The following is a 23,479-nucleotide window of genomic DNA, read 5'->3' as shown; positions in this document are numbered from 1 at the left end:
AGAATCCCGAACACAAGCTGATATTCGAGAAAAAAATACCAAGGCTATTCCACCAACATTCCCATATGTGCAGTGAGAACAAAGCTGATAACTGCGGCGAATAGAACGCCTCGAATTCAATCTGTAGTGTAAAGGAGTAGAGACTGGCAAAGTTTCAAAAAATGGTAATTTTGACTTCCCAAAACAGACTTTTCTCTACACAAGGAGAAAGAAGGGGCTCAGAGACCCGCCCTTTTCACTGTAGCATCCCCGCATGTTTACTAATAATCACTAATAAAATCGAGCAAATCTCTTGCACTTTTTTTTGTAGACTTTTTTTTTCCCTACCTAAAATATTTGTCTCTAATCTGCAGAAATAATGGCCATATCGAGGAATGGGATGTGGTGTGATATTCCCCCTTGAGTTACTTCGGACACGATAGTATCAAATTGGGAATCCCGAACACAAGCTGATTTTCGAGAAAAAATACCAACCTCTATTCCACCAACATTCTCGCCACCATAACTCCGCCGTATGTTGAGTGACAACAAAACTGTTAAGTGCGGTGAATAGAGCTCGTCGAATTCTATCTGTAGTGTAAAGGACAACCCTCTGGCCCAAGGCATATCAACGGTAGAGGCCGGCAAAATTTCAAAAGTGGTCATTTTCACTTTCCAAAACAGACTTTTCTGAACGAAGGAGCTCAGAGACTCACCCTTGTGCACTGTTTACTACTGTTGTGCATGACAACTTAGGTCGGATGACTTGCTGAACAGATGACTACTGCATTCGACTCCTGCTCACACTTACCAGGATATCTGACACCACCATTACACTTATAATGGAAAAGAAAGGATTCTACTGAAAGAGCTGGGGCTCAGGATATTATAGGAAAACTACATGGTTACTGAACTCAGGTTCTAGACTGAATTAGTTGTGAATGGAACTATACTTTATTTATTAAATATATACAAAATATATACATAGTGAGTTACTTGCATGGTATATCTCGTATCGGAGCTGACGCCATTACGATCCTTTCTTCGATTTATTTCTTCCTTAGATTCTGATTATCACTGACTGTATCAATGTCTGCCACCAATCTTCTCACCATCACTTTTTATATTCTCTTATCCGGTTCCCGGCCGGGATACCACCCATGCTATCCACCAGGTGAGATGGGCTTTAAACTCCTTTTGATTAGACGTGCTTAAAGATGTCGTCTTAAACAGCTGTTACAATTAATTCGATTCAGTGCAATACAGCGATAAGTTGTTTTACTGAGACTACCCATAAGAAAAGATTTCGGACAATGCGTGATTTAATTTAATTAAAATGCATGCTTTATTTCAATGGACCAATGCGATTATTCCAGCAGTGATTCGTGGCGTAAGAATACTTTTATCATAGGCAGTGATTTATCGCATGCGCCACATAACTCTATAATGCTGGCTAAGCATCTATCTACTTCACAAGCTGGGATTGTATTGGGTGTCTGCTTAAGGTCATGTATTCCACTGACACTGTTCCTGGACTGTTTCAAATTTAACACCCCACAGGAAATCATGCTACAAGGCATTCTGAAGCCCTGGGGCATAACAAGGCTCCCTTCTTTTCAAAAAGACGATGCCTCAATGGCATGTGCTTTTTCATTGAACTTGTTATCTGGTCTAGTGATGGTGGATTAGATTCTGGAATACAATCATACACACAAGCAACAGTGAGAGTTTACAGAGTTAATCTCATGTCAGGGACTCTTTCTGCTCAGGTAGACTTACGGGGCATTTATTCCCTCGCCATTGGCTTTCAAATGCACACCATGTATACTATGAATTTGGTGGTCGCTGAATTATAAATCAGAGTGGAATCACTAATAATGATTTTAAAACTTGGTTCATGCATTGTAATTGGTTTTGGATTTCCTATAATTTTGTGTTAGTTCAGTTTGGTTCATTGCATGGCGTCAGCTATAACACTTATCAACTCTACGTACAATAATAGATTTTGGATAGTCTTTTCTCTTCGTTACAATAAAATTTCACAATATAGGATATTATTAAGATAACCCAATATTTCTCTCTCTCACTCATTCTCTTTTGTTTTTGTCGGGGCTCCAATATACATTCTTTTCTCCTCATGCATAACTCACACACACATTTTCCAATGTAATTCACTCCATTCTTAAGCTAAATGTTTATCCTGAAAGCAGTAAAGTCTTAACTCTGTCTTCTGTGTTGGACGCCTTTTCGTACATACAGCACTCTCCTTCTCCTGACACATGCGGTTGAGTTCCATACTGAATGCTGATAACGTTCCAGCTGGTGAATGATGTCACCTGTCCTTCGTGGCTCCCACTGCTTACGTAGTGTTTCATGTTACTCCACTGGCAGTACATCTTGCATTCTCAAAGCCTAGAACACATACATACAGTAAGTTCCAGTATTACAATGATTAAATTAAGATAATTTTTTAGAAACTTACGAGATTCAAATATGACATGTCTAACTTCAATTTTCACATCAAATATGCTTTCTTTAAATCATCACTTCAGATGCGTTTGAATTTGAATATTTACACATACTGTAAGGATATTAGGCAGAATAACCTTCAAGACTATATTAAATGCTATTATATCCTTGTGTTAAATTTATCCTAAGCTTAGAAACATACCTTATTTCATTGTTCAAAATGTTTCGAAATCTATATACATATTACATAGCAGTTAACTCGGATCAACAGAATTATTTATGATACAGTTATTTTCAGTTACAAAAGTAAAAGTAAATTTTACAAGTGCCATTTTGAGCTTTGGCATTTCCAGGCGAGCTTCATGCTCTACTTAATATTATTCAATATACTTAGAGTTTTTCCTGGAATGGACGATATCACGTCAAAGGTCGGTCCAATCCGATGACACAGGCTTCCTCAGTTTCCTCTGGCTAGACAGTGTGGTTCAGTAGTTGAAAATATTGTTACATGTGGGGAAGAGAATGTAAATTTCGTCCCCATATTTTGTTATATCACTTTCTTGCAATAACAATTAGACAATCTGTAATCAAATAGGTTAGTAAATAATTCTAATTCTCAATCCTCAGCGAGGTGAAGTTGGTTGGCTTATTCTCACTGGGAGCATTAACCGAATTATGAAGAGGGTCGAACTCGTGGTCTGGTTCAGCACAACTGTGTGCCTGGGGAGGTTCATGTGATCTTGCTTTCCACGACCCAAGAGAGGTTTCATCCTCGGACTCAAAGTCTTCATCTCTTTCTACTCTATCTCTTAATTCGCTTAGTAGTATCTCATCTTCCGATGCCCACGCTTTTTCTGTCGCCAATCCTGACGTTTAACTGATTATCCCTTCACCTTGGGGTTCTCTGTTCGATTCCATTCCCAGGGGTCCTTCATCATTCTCCCAATAGTGCGTGTACATACTTTCGTATTATTTTCGGTAGGGTGAATGTCGTCATCCTGACCATCGTCTCTACCGGGGCACAACTTTAACCTATTTATGTAGACTACTTGTGTTCTACCTTCTCTGTATCGAATGCGGTAATTTACTTCATTTAGTCTTTCTACTATCTCAACTGGACCTGTCATGGTTTAGCTAGTTTCTTTGTTACCCCCTTTTTCAACATTGTGCTGTGTATGAATACTTTGTCTCCTAACTCAAATGTTTCAAGTTTCACATTTCGCCTCTTGTTGTACTGTCTCGCTTATGTTGTCTTACTCTGCTTTAATCGATCTCTAACCACTTTGTAGGCCGTCTCCAGCTTCCTGGCTAGGCCAACTACAGGATCGGATTCTATATTTTCTCTTGGAAATTTCGGACTGACATCGACTGGAAATGACAGAGGCATTTCCTTGCCATACAAGAGAAAGAATGGGGAGTAGCCAGTCACTGAGTGGGGTGTACTTCTGTACGCCATTTGTACTATAGCTATTCACTTATCCCAATCTCTTTGGTCTTTACGCACAAAGTGAGACATCATTGCCATGAACGTTTAATGATTACGTTCAACTAGTCCATTTGCCATAGGATGATACGGACTTGTCTGTAATTTCTTAATGTGTAGTAATTTGCAAACTCAGCTAGCAGTGCATAATAACTGCGGATTTCCGGCCAACAAGTCACTCAGCTGAGTGCGCTCCTAGTATAATGGCTGTTGATATTGGATACACGTCAACATATATATGCCTAACTTGGAGTCAGGCCACAAAGGGAAACATCGGAGGAGGAGAGTTTGGTGCAGTGCTGTGGATTGAATTCGGTGTAGCTCAGTGGTCAGAGTGCTTGATATGTAGAGCCAAGGACCCCGGTTTGATCTCCAGCACTGGAGCGAATTTTTCTCCTAAAATATTAAGTGTCAATATTGCAGATAAATTCTGTAGGACAAATTAATATATCCATAATATGACTTGATCTGTTTCGCTAAAATGATCTAAGCTGATAGATTCTACAATACTCTTTGAACCTTCACTTACTGCACTTGTAGTATTATGATGGGGAGTTTTCGTCTGTTTTCGTGATGAGGCATCACTACATGGGTACTCAATTTCTCCTAATATTCGTCTCTTTTGTACCCATATTTCTTCTCCAGTACAATTTATGATTTTCACAGGGACTAACTGATTCTTACTTGGCTCGATTTCATTAAGGATTCTAGCAACATATACATCATTTATTTCCAAATTCGCCGGCAAGAGAATAATCGGAATTTTGTCTTGAAACGTCTTTGCATTTCTCTTAAAACCTACCCGTTCCCTGGTGGTATTTCCATTGACTTGTCCTAACAGCACTACTTCGCATCTTGGCGGTATAATAGCTTCCTTGCTATTTTGAACAACCATGTCTCAGGATTTAGGTCTGTCCTAAGACATTTTGACTTTTCCCTCTCACTGTGTCCTACTTGATGCGACGGACTCAAATTCTGCGTCTGCTGCACTCGAGTCATTGACCTATTTTGGGCGGCCGTCCCAACGTCAATTACGCCTACCTTTTCGCGACATGTGGATTCCTTTGTCAAATTTATAACCCAGCCTTCCTTTGTCTTCAACCTTCGGATTCCTACATCGAGGATACAATTTATATTTCTTACAAAATCTAGACCTAGCAATCCCCCTATTTCCGGGCCTGCATTTATTGGACATACTACGGGATCCTTACCGCATTTGTAAATTCTAATTCAAATAAAATAACTTAACTACTAGACACATTATTATCAGTCTGAAATCAATAGACATTATTTAGTAATTTCCCTTGTATCCTGATAGACAGCTACATACTGAATCAAGAAAGCGTCTATGAGCAGTTCACGTCGTATCCCGTTTCTGAACACCATTTTGTTGTGCGCGACAACTTAGGTCGGATGACTTGCTGAACAGATGACTACTGCGTTCGACTCCTGCTCACACTTATCAGGATTTCTGACACCACCATTACACTTATATTGGAAAACAAACGATTTTACTGAAAGAGCTGGTGCTCTCAGGATATTATAGGAAAACTACATGGTTACTTAACTTAGGTTTTAGACTGAATTAGTTGTGGATGGAACTATACTTTATTTATTAAATATATGCAAAATATATACATAGCGAGTTACTTACATGGTATATCTCTTGTCAGAGCTGACGCCATTACGATCCCACCTTCAACTTACTTCTTCCTAAGACTCTATCACTGACTGTATCACTGTCTGCCACCAATCTTCTTCTCATCATTTTCATGTTCTCTTATTGGTTTCCCAACCAGGATACCACCCACGCTATCCACCAGATCAGATGGGCTTCAAACCCCTTTCGATTATACGTGCTTATAGATGTCGTCTTAATCAAACATGTTACAATTAATTCGATTCAGTGCAATATAGTGATAAGTCGCTTTAATGAGACTACGCGTAAGAAAAGAGTTCGAACAATGTGTGATTTAATTTAATCAATTAAAATGCATGCTTTATTCCACTGGACCAATGCGATTAGTCCAGTAGTGATTCATAGGCAGTGATTTACCACACGCGTCACATAACTCTATAACGCTGGCTAAGCATCTATCTACTTCACAAGCTGGGATTGCACTGGGTGTCTGCTTAAGGTCATGTATTCCGCTGACACTGTTCCTGGACTGTTTCAAATTTAACAACCCACAGGAAATCATGCTATAGGACGTTCTTAAGCCCTGGGGTATAACACTAATATTCACAAATAAAATCGAGCAAATCCGTTGCACTTTTTTGTAGACTTTTTTCTTCCCTACCTAAAATATTTCAGTTTCCAATCTCCGGAAATATTGGCCATATCGAGGAACAGAATACAGTGTTGTATTCACCCTTCACTTACTTGGGACACGATAGCATCAAAATGGGAATCCCGAACACAAGCTGATTTTCGAGATAAAAATATCTTTAAACCTCTATTCCGCCAACATTCTCGCCACCATAACTCCGCCGTATGTGCAGTGAGCACAAAGCTGATAAGTGCGGTGAATAGACCTCTTCAAACTCTATCTGTAGTGCAAAGGACAATCCCCTACCCCCAGGCATATGCACGGTAGAAACCAGCAAAGTTTAAAAAAAATGGTCATTTTGACTTTCCAAAACAGACTTTTGACTTTCTAAAACAGACTTTTCTCTACACAAGGAGAACGAAGGCGCTCAGAGACTCGCCCTTTTGCACTGTAGCATCCCCGTATGTTTACGAATAACCACCAATAAAATGGAGCAAATCCGTTGCAATTTTTTGTAGACTTATTTCTGTCCCTGCCTAAAACATTTCTAATCTCCGGAAATAATGGCCATATCGAGGAACGGGATGCGGTGTTGTATTCCCCCTTGACTTACTTCGCCCACGATAGCATCAAAATAGGAACCCCGAACAGAAGCTGATTGTCGAGAATAAAAATACCAAGGCTTTAAACATCTATTCCGCCAACATTCCAAAAACTAAACAAATATTACACGTACTGGGAGACGTACTGTAAAATCATTGCAAACGAAAGTTGCTTGCGTCACACTACAAATTATCCAGTCGGACTATACTGTGGTCCATTTGTATCTTCCATAACAATGATACTAGCAGAGAAAATGTTATCGCCAACTCATTCATGAAGGACAACAAGTAGCTCATCAACTGGCACTGTCAGCAAGGTCATTCGCCAGAATCGGTGGTTCCAACTGTACAATTGTTTGACAATTTGACCTGTTCTGGCTCTTGTTAAAAATGTTTGAACATGTCTGGACAAGTTTTTGTACATTTCCAGGTCATTTGGTTTCTTTTGTACAGACTGTAAAATTTTTCCTTTGCCAGAAGAGAGCTAATTGTTGATCCATAGGTTTACAAAATGAGACTTTACTGAAGCCAACGCACTGGATAGAGATATCACTTGAAGAGGGCTTGGTTGCAAATATGTTGCCTGTTTGGCAACATTATCGACTTAGAGAAGTAACTATGGTAGACACCATACAGTGAGGACAAGTGTTGCGGCCCCTAAAACACCTTGGTTGAGAGGTTCATGAAGAGATTCATTGCATTTCGGCCACAGATTCCAACAGCTGCACGGACATCGTAGCCATCGATAGGATTAAGGATAAGGCCATGGTATTATATTCAAACATTCTCTTTCAGAGAAACCCCTCACAAGAGGACGAGGCCAAAAAAGAAAAACGAAAAATATATGAACCATGCCTACCTTTCCTCTCTTCTAAATACAACATACCTATTAATCAGTGGGTCGTCAAATGTGTGTTATTTGGAGAGAGAGGTTCCCTTCCACAGTCTACCTACAAACTATTAGTAGAATTAAAATTTAAAAATCTTTCAAATACAAAACATCCTATTACAAATTCTTAGGAACACTTTATATATCATACAATAACATTTATATTTTCAAAAAATATAATTCTGTCAATATGACATTTTGGCATCAAACGAATCCCAAATTCAAGATTTAGTAGTTTTTTTTTTTAACTTAATTAACGACTTAAAAAGTAACTGCTCTGTATTAAGAATACTTGTCGTCACACTCACTGGAGGGCTGATGATATAATCAAATCCTTCTCTCTGAACAAAATTAGGCTAACTGTTTAGGTTAATTAGGTTACAAGGGGTTTTTAAAGAGCTTTAAAGACCTCCTGCACTCCAGCCTAAAAGGTTTGTTGTGCATTCCCATTGGAATGGACATTAGCATTGTCTTCCGAAATCTGTTCGTTAGGTAACTATTTGGAAAAATACCTTTTTTCATTCAGAGCTGACAGTGTGTATTTAGATTATTTTGAGAGGGCTGAATCCAAGATGTACATTTAATTTGGCGCAAATGATCGGAACACAATTTAAATTAATCGTTAATTACTGAAGAGAAAGTGTCGCAATATATCATTTTTACGTTAATGTACGTAAATAATTTCGATTGAAGGTGCTGTATTCGAACTGATGTCAATGGTGTAATTTTTTTTTTATCCATGGAATAGACTATCTGTAGAGGCTGTGGCAGGAAATTTTTCGGATGTTTTTGGAACTTGGAGAGGATGTTCGACTTTGGTCGTAGAATTTTGTAGACTGTGCATCGACATGTTTATTTAGCAGAGTTTATATTGACCCGCTGCTATCTTCTTCTTCTAGCGTGTTGTATCCGCCACTGTAAAATTAAACGTAATTTCAGATAATGTTTGAAACTTCGATCTCGCTACATAGTACCAAGGGACTGACATTGATTTGTGTTGCGTTATTTCATGATTAAATGAAACAGCGATGATATAACCTTACCATGTCTAGAAAATTAAGTAAGCGAGTTTTCGTATGGTCGAGACGAGAGTTATATAGGAGAGAGGGGTTCAATGCAATCTTCTTCCTATTAATTGCTTTTAACTCTAAGCAGCCTCCACTGAGAGTGCTAACATCATTTCTTACCTACATTCTGCCACTAAATTTAGACTCCTGGGAATGTGAAATCAACATCTGTGTTCTTGGTTTAAGTTGTTAGTCCTGATAATACATTTTAAGGAAGACATTTTGAATTTTAGTTATACAATTCTTGTTTATGTCTGTCACATTGCAATGGTTGCACATATTAAATGCAATGTTTCTTCAAACTATCGAGAGATAGTGAGAGGTGAGTTCATTTATAATACATAGCAATGCTAACACATAAAAACTAATTTGATATAATGGTAGATTTTCCTAGCCATGTGCATCATTACAAATCAGCAAACAATTAATTGCAATAGAGATCTTTTAGGTTTATGCACAAAATAAAATATTCTTACTAAATAAATCTGAAGCATTTAGAACAACAGAATTGGTTGGTCATGTCTAAATCATTTCAAATTTTACAGCCAATTTCCTACCTCTACTTTCTGGGATATCACGTTCTGAAAACGCTGATGGTATTGGCTCAAGGGTTTTTGACAAGAAAGGGAGAAAAAAGTAAACATTTGTAATAGAGATGGTTACATTTCAAACATTGGTGTAAATATGAATATAACAAGATGCAGAGAAGTCGTTTGAAATTCCCGCCATTTTTTATGCATGTGGCACTCCGCGAGAAGCTTCTTGACAGATTACACTTAATCCAGTTTATGAGACCCTCTCTCCTATTATTATAGAGCCCCCTTGGTCGAGGATCAATGATATGTTAGGTTGGGTTTGTTCAGGCTTTTGTTATTCCTTATGTCACTGTTATTTTTTTTATAAAATCCGACGTATTTTCAAGGAAATGTTTATTTTTAGCACAACTGGCCGTATTTAAAGTAGAACTTATGCCACTCTTAATCTTATCATCTTCACGAAAAGTCTAAAAACATAGAAATAAAGTTCTAAGAACACATTTTTAGCATGCAGCAGTGGATACCACACAATTTTTACTAAATTATTTTTTTTCGAGAAGGTGCTTACAGCAAGAGTGGCATGAGTGCTTACTCTTTTCTACGGTCATTTGAGCCAGAAATTAATGTATCCATCACTTTTAACAGAATACGTCGAAATTGGTAAGTTTAAAAAAGGGCCTAGAAAAGATGTTTTCAGAAATATTTACCGAAAATTATTAAAAGTTGGAAAAATTAATCCATGACCTCCTTCTACCCTTGCTTTAACTTTGCTTCTAGCTGAACCACATGGTTGCCGATGCAATTCAGCACATTCCTAGGGTCTTATATCTAACATCCTGAAATCCTGAGCCCTAACAATCCTGACCAACGACGAGAATGGGGAAGAAAAGCATAACAATGCACTACATCCTGACATCTCTAATCAGGCCACACAGCTTGACGCTTACATACTAAAGCACTACAACTGGTTGGCGAGTTGGTATAGCGGTGGTCTTCTATGCCCAAGGTTGCGGGTTCAATCCCGGGTCAGGTCGATGGCATTTAAGTGTGCTTAAATGCGACAGGCTCATGTCAGTAGATTTACTGGCATGTAAAAGAACTCCTGCGGAATAAAATTCCGGCACATCCAGCGACGCTGATATAACCTCTGCAGTTGCAAGTGTCGTTAAATAAAAAAACATAACATAACTACAACGAAACTACAACCACCTTGCCTGTAGTGGTTTATGAAAATAAAGGAAATAAAATGTGCAATCTTACTATTGTTGAAATCCTCTGCGTCCCAACCACGTCAGACTGGACGTTGAAGCTTGTCGAAGTAGAGTTATCCGATGTGCAGGAGAGAGAAGTATCAGCAGAAGACATCTGATCTTTCAGGAAATGTTGTCCTTATGGTGGAACCTGAAATAGTATCGAACCATTTTATAATAATTTTAAAAATATTTTGATGGGGTTTCATTTGACAGTATAACGAGCATGAAACTTAGCATGCACTCATTCAGTAAATCTGTCATTTCAATTAGTAGGGTACATGATAGAATTTACAAGCCATAATCATTTTCATATTTTCTATATTTATTATCTAAAGAAAAATAAAGAAGGCAAACGTACGAATTCGAAATGAGGCAGTAGAACAAGTGGACAGCTTTAAATGCTTGGAGTGTACTGTAATACTGTACTATTTCTTACCAATGTTTATTATTGTCACACTAACATTAGTTATCCAATTTTCATTATTTATTTTCATGTTGTTTTATGATCTAGATATTAATGTAATAACTATGTAAGCAAATGTATTTAATTAGAATTAGAGTCTGGCTGGGCGGAAGAGAAGGCCTACTGGCCTTAGCTCTGCCAGATTAAATAAATAAATTATTATTATTATTATTAATAACATGATCTGCTGCCAACAAGTCAAAGGAAGCTTGTGAAAAAAAAAAAAAAAAAAAAAGGAGCAGCATCATCTGCGTAAGTGCGTACTTCTGTAAATATAACTAAGACATTATTGAAGCGTTTTGTGTGGAGTGTCGCATTGTATGGGGGCAGAAACATGGACATTACGAAGAATTAAAAAAAAAATTACTAGAAGCATTTGAAATGTGTATATGGAGAAGAATGAAGCTTGTCAAATGGACAGGCAGCAGTGGCGGTTTCTCGGGGGAGGGAAGGGAGGAACGTCCTCCTCACATTTTTCTTCTTTTGAAAGTAAATACCAAATGAAATATATGCCTTGAAATTCGAGGAAAATTCGATAATTTTTAACTTCACAGCTATAAGAAAACCTCGGTTAATCGAGTTTTAAACGACACGCGCTCATGTGCCGCTAGAAAACTGTGAGAAAGATGCGAGATTGTTTGTGTGGAGGAAAGCAAATCCTTTCCTCCTTTACTGCAGTTCACACACATAGACAACAACGCACTAGCGGCCAGAAAAAGAAGTAGAGTTTTAAAGCAAGTGAATGAACAGTAAGGGAGGAGATCCTCCTCTGAATCAGTGCATGGGCGGGAAATAGAAACCAACTGGTCTTGCAACAAACTCGCTCCTGCTGCCATCTAACCATGCTGCATTCAACCAGACTATAACACATCTAGGAGGAGGCACAATAAAAACAGTTTTAACGCAAAGCTATGAAACACACCATATAAACTTTTTTTAAATCATAAATCAAAATATATTATTCATTGCATTTTATATAAGCTACTACTCATGGTTTGAAACTTTTGAGGATATCTGAAAGTTGAAGTTAGATTTATATAAAACAAAGAGGAAGTAGTTCTATGTTAGTATCGCAGATCTTTTTGGCCCCTGAAATTCACTTCCATTCATTATCTACTAGATAGCACAACAGCCAAGTTGTCAGTTTTGTACAAATATATTTGAAATTGAAAGTACTCCAAACTACAATATTTTTAACACAACAAAATAATCGGCCACCTGCGGCTTTGAGCAATAATGGTAATATGACTACAAGAACTGACATTCTTCAAAAGCATGTGATACTGAACTTGTAAAATGTACATGTGACAACACAGACCATGTGAGTGGGTGCAGTGTTCTCGCTTTCCTAACAGATTATTTCTCATTCCCACTTCCGTAAAACGGTTCTGGTTATATGTTAGTAGCTAGTCTCTAACAACACGTGTGATGTTGTAGTGTGCGCTAAAAATGCTGCGAGTTTGTGAATTTCCTTGTAATTGTTAATTTGTGCAATTATCCACCAATGAATGGAAGTGAAAATATATTTGGACAATTTAGGAAACTCAGTTTACAAGAACAGATTATTGCTATACGAAAGAGAAGGCCAACCCTAACACTACCTGGTGTTACATGTATGCATGTAGGCTAATTTGTAGCATGTTTCTCTCAAGAAGGTGTCATTTTGCGCTGTTAACTTCTTTCCTCCGCTTGAGAAATATGCAGGAGCCGCCACTGACAGGCAGAATAAGAAATGAAGCTGTGCTACAAAGAGTGGGTTAGAAACTGATCAGGAAGAGGAAAAGAAATTGGCTGGGTCACTAAGAAGAAACTGCAGAATGCCTACTGAAGGATGCACTGGAAGGAATGGTGTACAGGAGAAAACTTCTGGGCAGAAAATATCAAATGATAGATAATATTAAGATACTTATATCGATCGTTATGTAGCTAACTGGCGATGTATGTAATAGAAGGGAAAGGATTTGGTCACCCTATCGCATTATCTCCTAGCCTAGTTGCTTCATAAGTGATACCTTATTGGTATCACTTGTAGGTTCAGACCTGTATTCGGACAGTTGACTAAACAACAACAACAACATACTGATCGTATCTGAAGACTAAGAGGAAGACCAATTTATTCATGCTTCGTGACTGTATTTCATCCACAGTTGTCTCTCATCTCCTGTCCCAGAGCTGTCTCCAGTCTGCAACTGCCCCAAAATACAACACATGACAATCACATTTCTTTACAAGTGCCTTACATTTTTCGCAACCTGTGAAACAGCAAGATATGCACTGATAATAGAACATGCACACCTTCTTACTCCAAATTTACTTTGTTTAAATAACGACATTAGTTTGTAATCCATATTTACCAGTTTATGCATGCATCGTCACTGCAATTTGCTCCACAGTTGCATCCCATCTCCTCTCACATTGCAGCTTCACTACCATCTTCTCATCTTCTGTGTCACTCCACAGAATCAAACACCTACTCTCAAACTGCCCCAAAATGTCCTGAAACATGACAAAAGTCCTTTAAATCTTCGGTAACCTATGAAACGCTGCTGCTGCTGCTCTCAAACTGCCCCAAAATGTCCTGAAACATGACAAAAGTCCTTTAAATATTCAGTGACCTATGAAACGCTGCTGCTGCTGCTCTCAAACTGCCCCAAAATGTCCTGAAACATGACAAAAGTCCTTTAAATCTTCGGTAACCTATGAAACGCTGCTGCTGCTGCTCTCAAACTGCCCCAAAATGTCCTGAAACATGACAAAAGTCCTTTAAATATTCAGTGACCTATGAAACGCTGCTGCTGCTGCTCTCAAACTGCCCCAAAATGTCCTGAAACATGACAAAAGTCCTTTAAATCTTCGGTAACCTATGAAATAATAATAATAATGCTGCTGCTGCTTTATCGCCGTCTTTCACTGTAACCTAGACCCTACGTTTACGAGTAAATTTCATTTTCCAATGATAACACTCATAATATAACATACCTTTTAACCATAATCTCAACTTCAAATCCACAAACTGACCCTAACTAATCCTACAACTGCCTCAAACGACATTCTGGGCCTGGATAAACACAACAATTTCAGAAACAAAAATTTACTCTACAGCTAAAAATGATGAAATGTGCAGAGGTCGTCCAAAATTGTTATAATAAAACACTGCACTCCAGTTATAGCCAAAAACAAAAAAATCTTTTACGTCCTTGAAATATTCATTCTGCACACAAGAAATTTCACTGTACAATACAACATACACAGTCACATATATGTATATCACATATTACATGTAGTAATAGCCTACTACTCAAAACGAAAAGTAAAGGAACTTACCTATAAAAACAGAATCAAACGAAGGTAAAAATCAGGAAATTATATGGATTACATAGCTCACCTTATCTACTGACCATTCCTTCACAGCTTGGTTCCCCTTTACTTGGCATACACAAAAACTAATCTTACCCAATCTTAGCCATACCCTTAAAAATTTAATGTAATTTAATCCCCTACATCACTGGCCACAAGTTGCCAATATTGAGCTACGTAATCCATAACATTACCCAATCCACATATGCCCCCATGAAAATGGCGGCACAAGACCGCAGGAAGGATGTTGCGTGTGTTTCAGAACAAACAGATTCTACATCAGGCATGTCAAAACCCTGCGCATTGTGCAGCAGTCTCTGTGCGATGTGCACTTTCTATTCCCCTACCTGGAGGGAGTGAATCGCCTTGGAGGGGAACGCGACAGGGCTATACAGACCTGCAACAGCAAAATATCAGCTTTTCTTTCAGTAACTCAGTTTCAGTACGGGTACTGATTTGGCTGTCTGTGAATGAGTTATGATAAGTAAAGTGAGGAGTTCACAGATAACGAAGAAGGGAAATTATGAATCATATAACATAATTGAAGAGTCCACTGCAAGAATGATGGATGTCACTTTCTTGTCGAAAATGAACCAAGACTGTCAATGCATAGCTTAAGACATATAGAATGTACATACAGAGTTATATGGCATTAACACTGATAGTCATTGTCCAGTAATGATCGGAAAATCACAGTTAAGCTTTGAGCGCTAAGCATTTCAAACTTTTAATTGCTTCTTCTGCAAAATATATTCCAAATGACATCCACCATTCTTGCAGTGGACTCTTCAATTGTTATAATGTTTTCCTCAGCCAACAATAATCATTTTAAAATGAAAGGTTTTGATCAGCCCATGTCGAGGTAATAGTATTGTGACAGTTTAGATCAGATTAGTAGGCCTAAAGTTAATCAGTACTCTCACGGCAAAACGAACTTGACATTGTTTTAGAGTCTGTACTAACACAGCCATCAAAGATTAGAAGACTTAAAATTTTAATTTCATAAGCTGGTAAGTGATGAGATCACTGTGAGGAATACATTAAGGCTCTTGAGGTTGTAAGCAACTATTTGCAAGGGGGAAAAATTTTCTGGAAAAATATATAATGGCAAATTTTCCGTCTCACGTCACTAGCTATATTACGCTAATATACTTACATTAATAAATCTTTAAACCTGACATAAATAGAATATCATCGCTTCACAGCTTCTGAACTACGCTTTTAATTTCTTTCAGTAACGCTTCCAACTTGTCGATACTTGCTCTCAACGTTTTCTAAATAAACTATATGTGAATTTGAATTCTAAGCTTAATTTATATCATTTATTAATACAGTATTAATGTTAATTTATATTGACATACAGCAAGGAAATTATTTCAGTGTAAAAACTTCACAATGTCCTACTGCATGTAATTAATTGGGAGTATATTTTCTTTAACATTTTTGTACCAATGGTCCCAATACATAATAATGCTTGACGAACAATGAAAGAATAGGGTATATTATTTAATAGTACATTATGCAACGAGCCTATAATGACAGTAATTAAGACGCAAGTATGTTTGTTTATGAAACGAGCGCAAGCGTCTTAATTACCATTATAGGCAAGTTTCATACGACTTTTTATGCTCGACCATATTTCTAATTTGAAATTATTAAAAAATATCCATTTTATTTGTATCTGACAGAAGATCGGAAGTGACCTTGTTCATAGCTCGAAATTGTGAGATGTGCGCAGACGTGAAAGTATTGACTTTTTCCGAGGAACAATAATGTCATTGACCTTGATGTAATGCAGAGAATGTATAACCTGGAAGTTGATTTAGAATTGAAAAACTAGATGACAAATTGAATTTATTTGAATATTATTTACAATTAACGCTAATTATTATTATAGAAACAGAACATAACCTTCTGCGACAGTATTGGATTTCCAGCCTCCTTGACGTTTCCCTCGTATTTCGATTGCATATCCGAGAATAATCGAAAACCTGAACTTTAATGAATAGGTGTACTTTAATGACATGCATTAAAGGACTGCTACCAGGTGTATAATTACTACATTTCGGCATGGTCGAGCATAAAATAATTAGTACCTACTACGTAAAATGAAATACTGTGTTCGTTTTTTGTTGTTTCGAAATTACTGCAAAATTCTTTTCCTTCAAATACTATATAAAAATTATTTTCATAAATTATGCTTTACAAACCACTTTGTCAAGTATAACTGAGTAAGCCTGAAGTTTTTTTGTATTGCAATTGTCAAATATAGACACTGATAACAACCGTGTTTTTTTCCTTCTGCTAAGTGCGTTTATCAAGTCCAAATGCCTATTTAATCCAACCCTAGAAGCGCAGAATAGATTATTGTACACCCCTCCAGCTAAGAACTGGTAAGAGCAACCCTTGATTGATGCAGTCCGCACAGACTGGCGATCCGCACACATAACTGCACATTCAGAGTCTGATTTCTGACATGCCTGTTCTACATGAACGAATCCAAAACTTCTTTCACGTTAATAGCTGACTACAAAGCGTTCTCCCGCACAAAAATACAGCAATTGTAGAGATGTTGCTTGTGGCCCAGTCCTCTTCCTGCTGCCCCCCCCCCTCTTCACCCTCAAAATTCCAGTCAGCTCAGCAACATCACCTAAAAATTAACCGTGTCTTTGCACGTGACAACTAGAGACAAAAGTTTTTGATTCGTCATGTAAAACCTACTTTTCCCTCACACGCAACGGCTCTGCAACTCCTACGTTTCAGTACCTGTATTTTCATGGAGATACACAACTGGACCTTTACTTTCTAGCTGTAACTAGTAAAAATCCGCTTATGATTCCAAAAAAATACAGCAACAAAAACGAGAGAATTGCAGAGAAGTGAAAGGCTTTCTACTTGTCACCAACCCACCACTGTCACACAGCGAGGGCATAGTGAAAATGTGTCATGTCTTGTCCAGGGATAAGTGGATTACTGCCGCGAGGTCAGTGCCGTACGTACCGGGGGACAGTGGTCAGTGGTGCATGTCCGGATGGTCAGCAGTGCCTAACCTCGACATCTCTCAAGGACAGGGAAGACAGGATCAGTGGCTCTTAACCACATCATGAGTGGCCCAAACACACTGCTGACAGTGACTCAAAGCAGAGTCGTGCAGACTGGCCCTCTGCTCAGCACGGTCAGTCCTAATGCATAAGCAGCCCAGACCACCCAAGACCAACACTGCTTGGCGTGGCCGCTTCCTAGCCCATTGCAGTGGGCTTCGCAACCCAGCTTAGCCCACCGCACTCCTCAGCACTGCAGTGACGTCATCCCACCAGTTGATTGCATTCTACTGTTTTCCTGCTTGCGCGGTAGTTGTGCTTTCGCTTGATGTGTGGTATGAGCACACCGGACACAGTACAAAATTAAAATATTTTCCACTGCTGTCGAACACAGATTTAAAAACTGTCCCTATGTTACTTTTTTAAATTTTCATCCGACTCTGTATTTTTTAACTTTCTAGCAGCGATTTTCTCCTTCACTACTTTTTCTCTAAAGAGATTGTATTTTAGAATGTATATTTTAACAGCCGGTGTCTGTGATAAATTTTTTTCCGGGCTGCTATTACACTATCAAAATTTTTTGGCAAAGATCTTTTTATAAAATATATATTATACAATATATGACAGTGTAATGGGTTTTCTTTTATAAAAGTTCCTTTGATAAAAGATCTTTTATTAAATGTGAGTGCAGCTTATCTTTGATAAAATATTTCTATACCGTGAAACAAATATGGCGGCACGCAAATATAACTGGACTGTTGCTACCACAAAAATTCTGACATCGGAGTATGAAGCAAATGAAATGTAAATAAATAATTTTCATAATATAATATTAATATTATATGGGCAAATCCAGAAATGCATATAGAGTGTTAGTTGGGAAGCCAGAGGAAAAAAGGTCTTTGGGGAGGCCGAGACGTAGATGGGAGGATAATATTAAAATGGATTTGAGGAAAGTGGGATATGATGATAGACACTGGATCAATCTTGCACAGGATAGGTACCGATGGCAGGGTTATGTAGGGCGGCAATGAACCTGCGGGTTCGTTAAAAGCCGTTTGTAAGTAAATAATATTTTATAATAATTTGTATTACTTTTCAAGTCCTCTCATTGTAGCTCTTTCAATAAGTTTTGATGTATACCTCTCTTATCACGTCTAGCAGTCCATGGTTTAACCCCTGACCAGATATTTATTCATGGTGTTATAAACTTAACGCGTAAATAACAGTATAAACAAATCGTAAACTTAACTCGTAAATATTAGTATCAACAAATCTTTAGAAAAGATTTTATGTAGTGTAATATACCCCAAATCCTATCTTTTATCAAACATCTTTGAAGTAATATTTTATCATAATATTCTTTGTCAAAGAATATTATGATAGATAACAGGCAGGGTTTGGAATTGAACGGGTTACATCAGCTTCTTGTCTATGCAGATGACGTGAATATGTTAGGAGAAAATACACAAACGATTAGGGAAAACACGGAAATTTTACTTGAAGCAAGTAAAGCGATCGGTTTGGAAGTAAATCCCGAAAAGACAAAGTATATGATTATGTCTCGTGACCAGAATATTGTACGAAATGGAAATAAAAAATTGGAGATTTATCCTTTGAAGAGGTGGAAAATATCTTGGAGCAACAGTAACAAATATAAATGACACTCGGAAGGAAATTGAACGCAGAATAAATATGGAAAATGCATGTTATTATTCGGTTGAGAAGCTCTTATCATCCAGTCTGCTGTCCAAAAATCTGAAAGTTAGAATTTATAAAATAGTTATATTACCGGTTCTTCTGTATGGTTGTGAAACTTGGACTCTCACTCTGAGAGAGGAACATAGGTTAAGGGTGTTTGAGAATAAGGTGCTTAGGAAAATATTTGGGGCTAAGCGGGATGAAGTTACAGGAGAATGGAGAAAGTTACAAAACACAGAACTGCATGCATTGTATTCTTCACCTAACATAATTAATTAATTAGAAATCCAGACGTTTGAGATGGGCAGGGCATGTAGCATGTATGGGCGAATCCAGAAATGCATATAGTGTTAGTTGGGAGACCGGAGGGAAAAAACCTTTAGGGAGGACGAGACGTAGATGGGAGAATATTAAAATGGATTTGAGGGAGGTGGGGTATGATGATAGGGACTGGATTAATCTTGCACAGGATAGGGACCGATGGCGGGCTTATGTGAGGGCGGCAATGAACCTTCGGGTTCCTTAAAAGCCATTTGTAAGTAAGTAAGTAAGTATTCTTTGTCAAAGAACTTTGATAGTGTAATAGCAGCCTCACAGAGACTGTATTTTCTTTGTGATGCATTATTATTTGGACTCATCTTGAAAAATAGAAATCAAATGTTTGAAAAAGTAGCTGATCGTTGATCGAACCGTACACACAAGCACAAACCCGCACCAACTCAATTCATAAGTAACTGATAGAAGCGGAAGCTTGGGCTCATGCTTTGATACAAACAAGTTCACCGCACTAAACCGTTCCACAAGCAGTCCGCCGCGACCCGTGCGGTGGTGCAGGGTGATGGCACGGGCTAGTTCCATGCAACACTGCTTAGCCCGTTGTGGTCAGCGGTGCGCAAGCCCATGGGCTTGGACCAATCTGCACGACTCTGACTCAAGGCCCTTGTCTGCGATATGGAGTAAGGACCCTGCGGACAGAGGAGCATGTCTCCGAAAGTCAAAGGCATTTCTGCCACAAATAATTGGCTCATACCGTCTGGTCAGTGGGACATACACTGACGGGCAGTTGCCTATGTCAGCAGACAGCGGCGTATGTACCTGCAGTCAGTGGCTCATAACCGTGTAGTAAGTGGCGCATACACCGGCGGTCAGAGGTGCTTGACTCTTAAGGAGAAGCGCATATCACAACGGACATTGGCGCAATACCGAAGGAAAGGCGCACGACACAGCAGCCATTGGCGCACGTACCAGCAGTAAGAGGTCAGTAGTAAATGTAGTGTAACCCAAGTAAATCATGCCTCGCCCATAGTCGCATTGTCAGTGGCTCATAAGCGCATGGTAAGTGGCGCATACACTGGCGGACAGAGGTGCTTGACCCGAAGGGCAGAGACACATATCACAGTGGCCATTGGTGCATGTACCAGCAGTCACAGCAGCACGTCTCCGAGGTCAGTAGTGAATGTACCGTAACTCAAGTAAATCATGCCTAGCCCATAGTCACATTGTCAGTGGCTCATAAGCACATGGTAAGTGGCGCATATACTGGCGGACAGAGGCGCTTGACCTGAAGGACAGAGACACATAACACAGCGGCCATTAGCGCACGTACCAGCAGTCAGAGCAGTATGTCTCCGAGGTCAGTAGTGAATGTACCGTAACCCAAGTAAATCATGCCTAGCTTATAGTGTGTGATTTTTACTTGTGGGGTAAATGGAAACAAAACGTGTATCGAACAAATCCTCACACATTGGAGGAACTGAAAGAAAAAATTACGAATAAAATCAGAAACATTACAGTGGCAGAACTCACTCGCGTCAGCCAGAATGTGGTTACCAGATACAATGCCTGCATAACCCAGGAAAGACGACACTTCCAGCATTTTTTATAAGGAAAGATTTCATATAAGATTGTATACACACTTAAAGCAGGGCGGCCGCACACGATGTAAGTTTGGCTGAGGCAACTGCTGTAGCACAGAGTACAAACACCATGCGTTCGGTCTTAGTTTATATCGGAGACCCTGTATTTGGGATCCGTAGTAACAGAGAAGAATGATACGCACATGGAGATCAAACACAGAGTCACTGCTGGTAACAGATGTTATTTCTCGCTGCTTCATCTACTGAAATAGTCATTGCTATCAAGAAAATCCAAAATAATAATTTATGAAACAATGATACGACCAGTTGACTTGTACGGGTCGGAAACTTGGATGAAGGAGGATGTAAAAGTTTTAAGTGTGTGGGAGAGGAAAATATTGAGAAGGATACAGAGCTGTTAACGACCAAGGTATTTGGAGAGCAAGAACAAACCAGGAGTTAGAAGTACTGTACCATAAACTGGGATTAGTATCAGTAATTAAAGCAAGAAGACTACAATAGCTAGGACATGTGCAAAGAACGGACGTGTGAGGAAAATATTTACTGGGAATCCAGGAGGGAGAAGACTGATGGGGCGACCTCGTACAAGATAGCTTGATGATGTGGAGAATGATTTTAGAGAACTGGGGATACGATGTTCGAGAAGAAAGACTGGAGACAGACCAGCTTGGACCAAAGTTAAGGAGGCCAAGACTCTTCATGGGTTGTAGCGCCATGGAGTAAATATACGCCACAACAAGATGATGATCATTAGGCCTAGTTATTGTAGAATAACAGTGTCTACTGGACTTGCATTTAAAATGGTTTACCGGTACGTTGTTTGTAGTTTTTAACAAACAACACAACAAGATGATGATGACTAGGCCTAATTATTGCAGAATAATAGTGTCTACTGGACTTGCATTTAAAATAGTTTACCGGTAAGTTGTTTGTAGTTTTTAACAAACAATGAGATATGGATTTTTAACTGTAATTATGCCTTCAGCAATAAATAACGGCTTACAATGAGTGTTATAACTAGAAGATGTAAGAATTCGAATTGTTTTCTTCAGTAAAATATGTAGTTCCCAAGTGGGACTTTTGTTTAGATAAAAACAATTTACAGAAAGAAATACATTTAAAAAATCAGTAGTAAAACCAGAATTTACGTTCACATTCAGTTTAAAATCACCAAAGAGAATAATACTATTTTAAATTATAGAGACTTAAGTCTAAACGCAGAATAAATATGGGAAATGCCTGTTATTATTCGGTTGAGAAGCTTTTATCATCTAGTCTGCTGTCAAAAAATATGAAAATTAGAATTTATACAACAGTTCAAATACCAGTTGTTCTGTATGGCTGTGAAACTTGGACTTTGACTTTGAGAGATTAAGAGTGTTTGAGAATAAGGTAATTAGGAAAATATTTGGGGCTAAGAGGAATGAAGTTACAGGAGAATGGAGAAAGTTACACAATGCAGAATTGCATGCACCGTTTTCTTCACCTAACATAATTAGGAACATTAAATCCATATGTTTGAGATAGGCAGGGCATGTAGTACGTATGGGCGAATCCAGAAATGCATACAGAGTGTTAGTTGGGAGACCGGAGGGAAAAAGACCTTTGGGGATGCCAAGACGTAGATGGGAGAATAATATTAAAATGGATGTGAGGGAAGTGGGATATGATGATAGTGACTGGATTAATCTTGCACAGGATACGGACCGATGGCGGGCTTATGTGAGGGCGCCAATGAACCTGCGGGTTCCTTAAAAGCCATTTGTAAGTAAATAAGAGACTTAAGTCAATAAGCAGCCGTTCAAATTGAATTAAAAACATATTTTTATCTTTGGAAGTATGATACAAAGCTACTAGTAGTGGCCTCAGTATGTTGTTCTAGGCAAAAGAGATCAATATTATAGTTTGAAGACTCACACACTTCTTGATAAATATGGCAACACCACCACGAACACTAATTCTTCAACAATAAATGGAAGGGCACTTAACCATCCAATTCCACTATACTTCATTCCAAAATGTCTGGCAGGCGAGGTAAACATTGCCGAGAGAGAGAAGGAAATTGTCATTGATTGAATAGCAATTATACTTCTCTTCTCTGCCGGATATATTTACGTCGCCTGTCAAACATTATGGAACGATATCAGTTAATCAATGTTATACGGAATCCTAGTTTCTGTCATGAAGAATTACCTACAGTTCATTAAGTTTATTACATAGCGACTGACCATTTGAACTTAAGGTATTAAAAATATTACCTGTTACACTGACATTCTTGAGATTTCTTGTCGAATAGGTGGATGGAAAAAATGCCTTACCTAGGCGTTCTTAGACCACAGCTGCTTCCAGATGTTCTGCATACAAATCAGCCTTGAATAACGAATAGTGTGCGATACCTAGATGATAATTTCTCAATACAAACCACAGGAAAACTAGGTTTCAAAAAATTAATTAAATTTTCTGTCTTTGCTTATGGATGTAACACGTTTGAA

General features: G+C 38.4%; 1 long non-coding RNA gene across 1 annotated transcript; it reads right to left on the bottom strand.

The window, feature by feature from the left end:
• Positions 1-910: 910 nt before the first annotated feature.
• On the bottom strand, positions 911-23,471 carry LOC138710970 (uncharacterized). Its single transcript, XR_011335330.1, has 4 exons — positions 23,246-23,471; positions 13,366-13,507; positions 10,556-10,696; positions 911-2,391 (listed from the first exon to the last, which is right to left on the bottom strand). It is a non-coding gene; the product is annotated as an uncharacterized lncRNA (long non-coding RNA).
• Positions 23,472-23,479: the final 8 nt, after the last annotated feature.

Source organism: Periplaneta americana, chromosome 12, assembly GCF_040183065.1.
Source record: "Periplaneta americana isolate PAMFEO1 chromosome 12, P.americana_PAMFEO1_priV1, whole genome shotgun sequence".
Taxonomy (NCBI): domain Eukaryota; kingdom Metazoa; phylum Arthropoda; class Insecta; order Blattodea; family Blattidae; genus Periplaneta; species Periplaneta americana.
The sequence above is the reverse complement of the archived record's forward strand: the minus strand, read 5'-3'. Positions and strand labels throughout refer to the sequence as shown.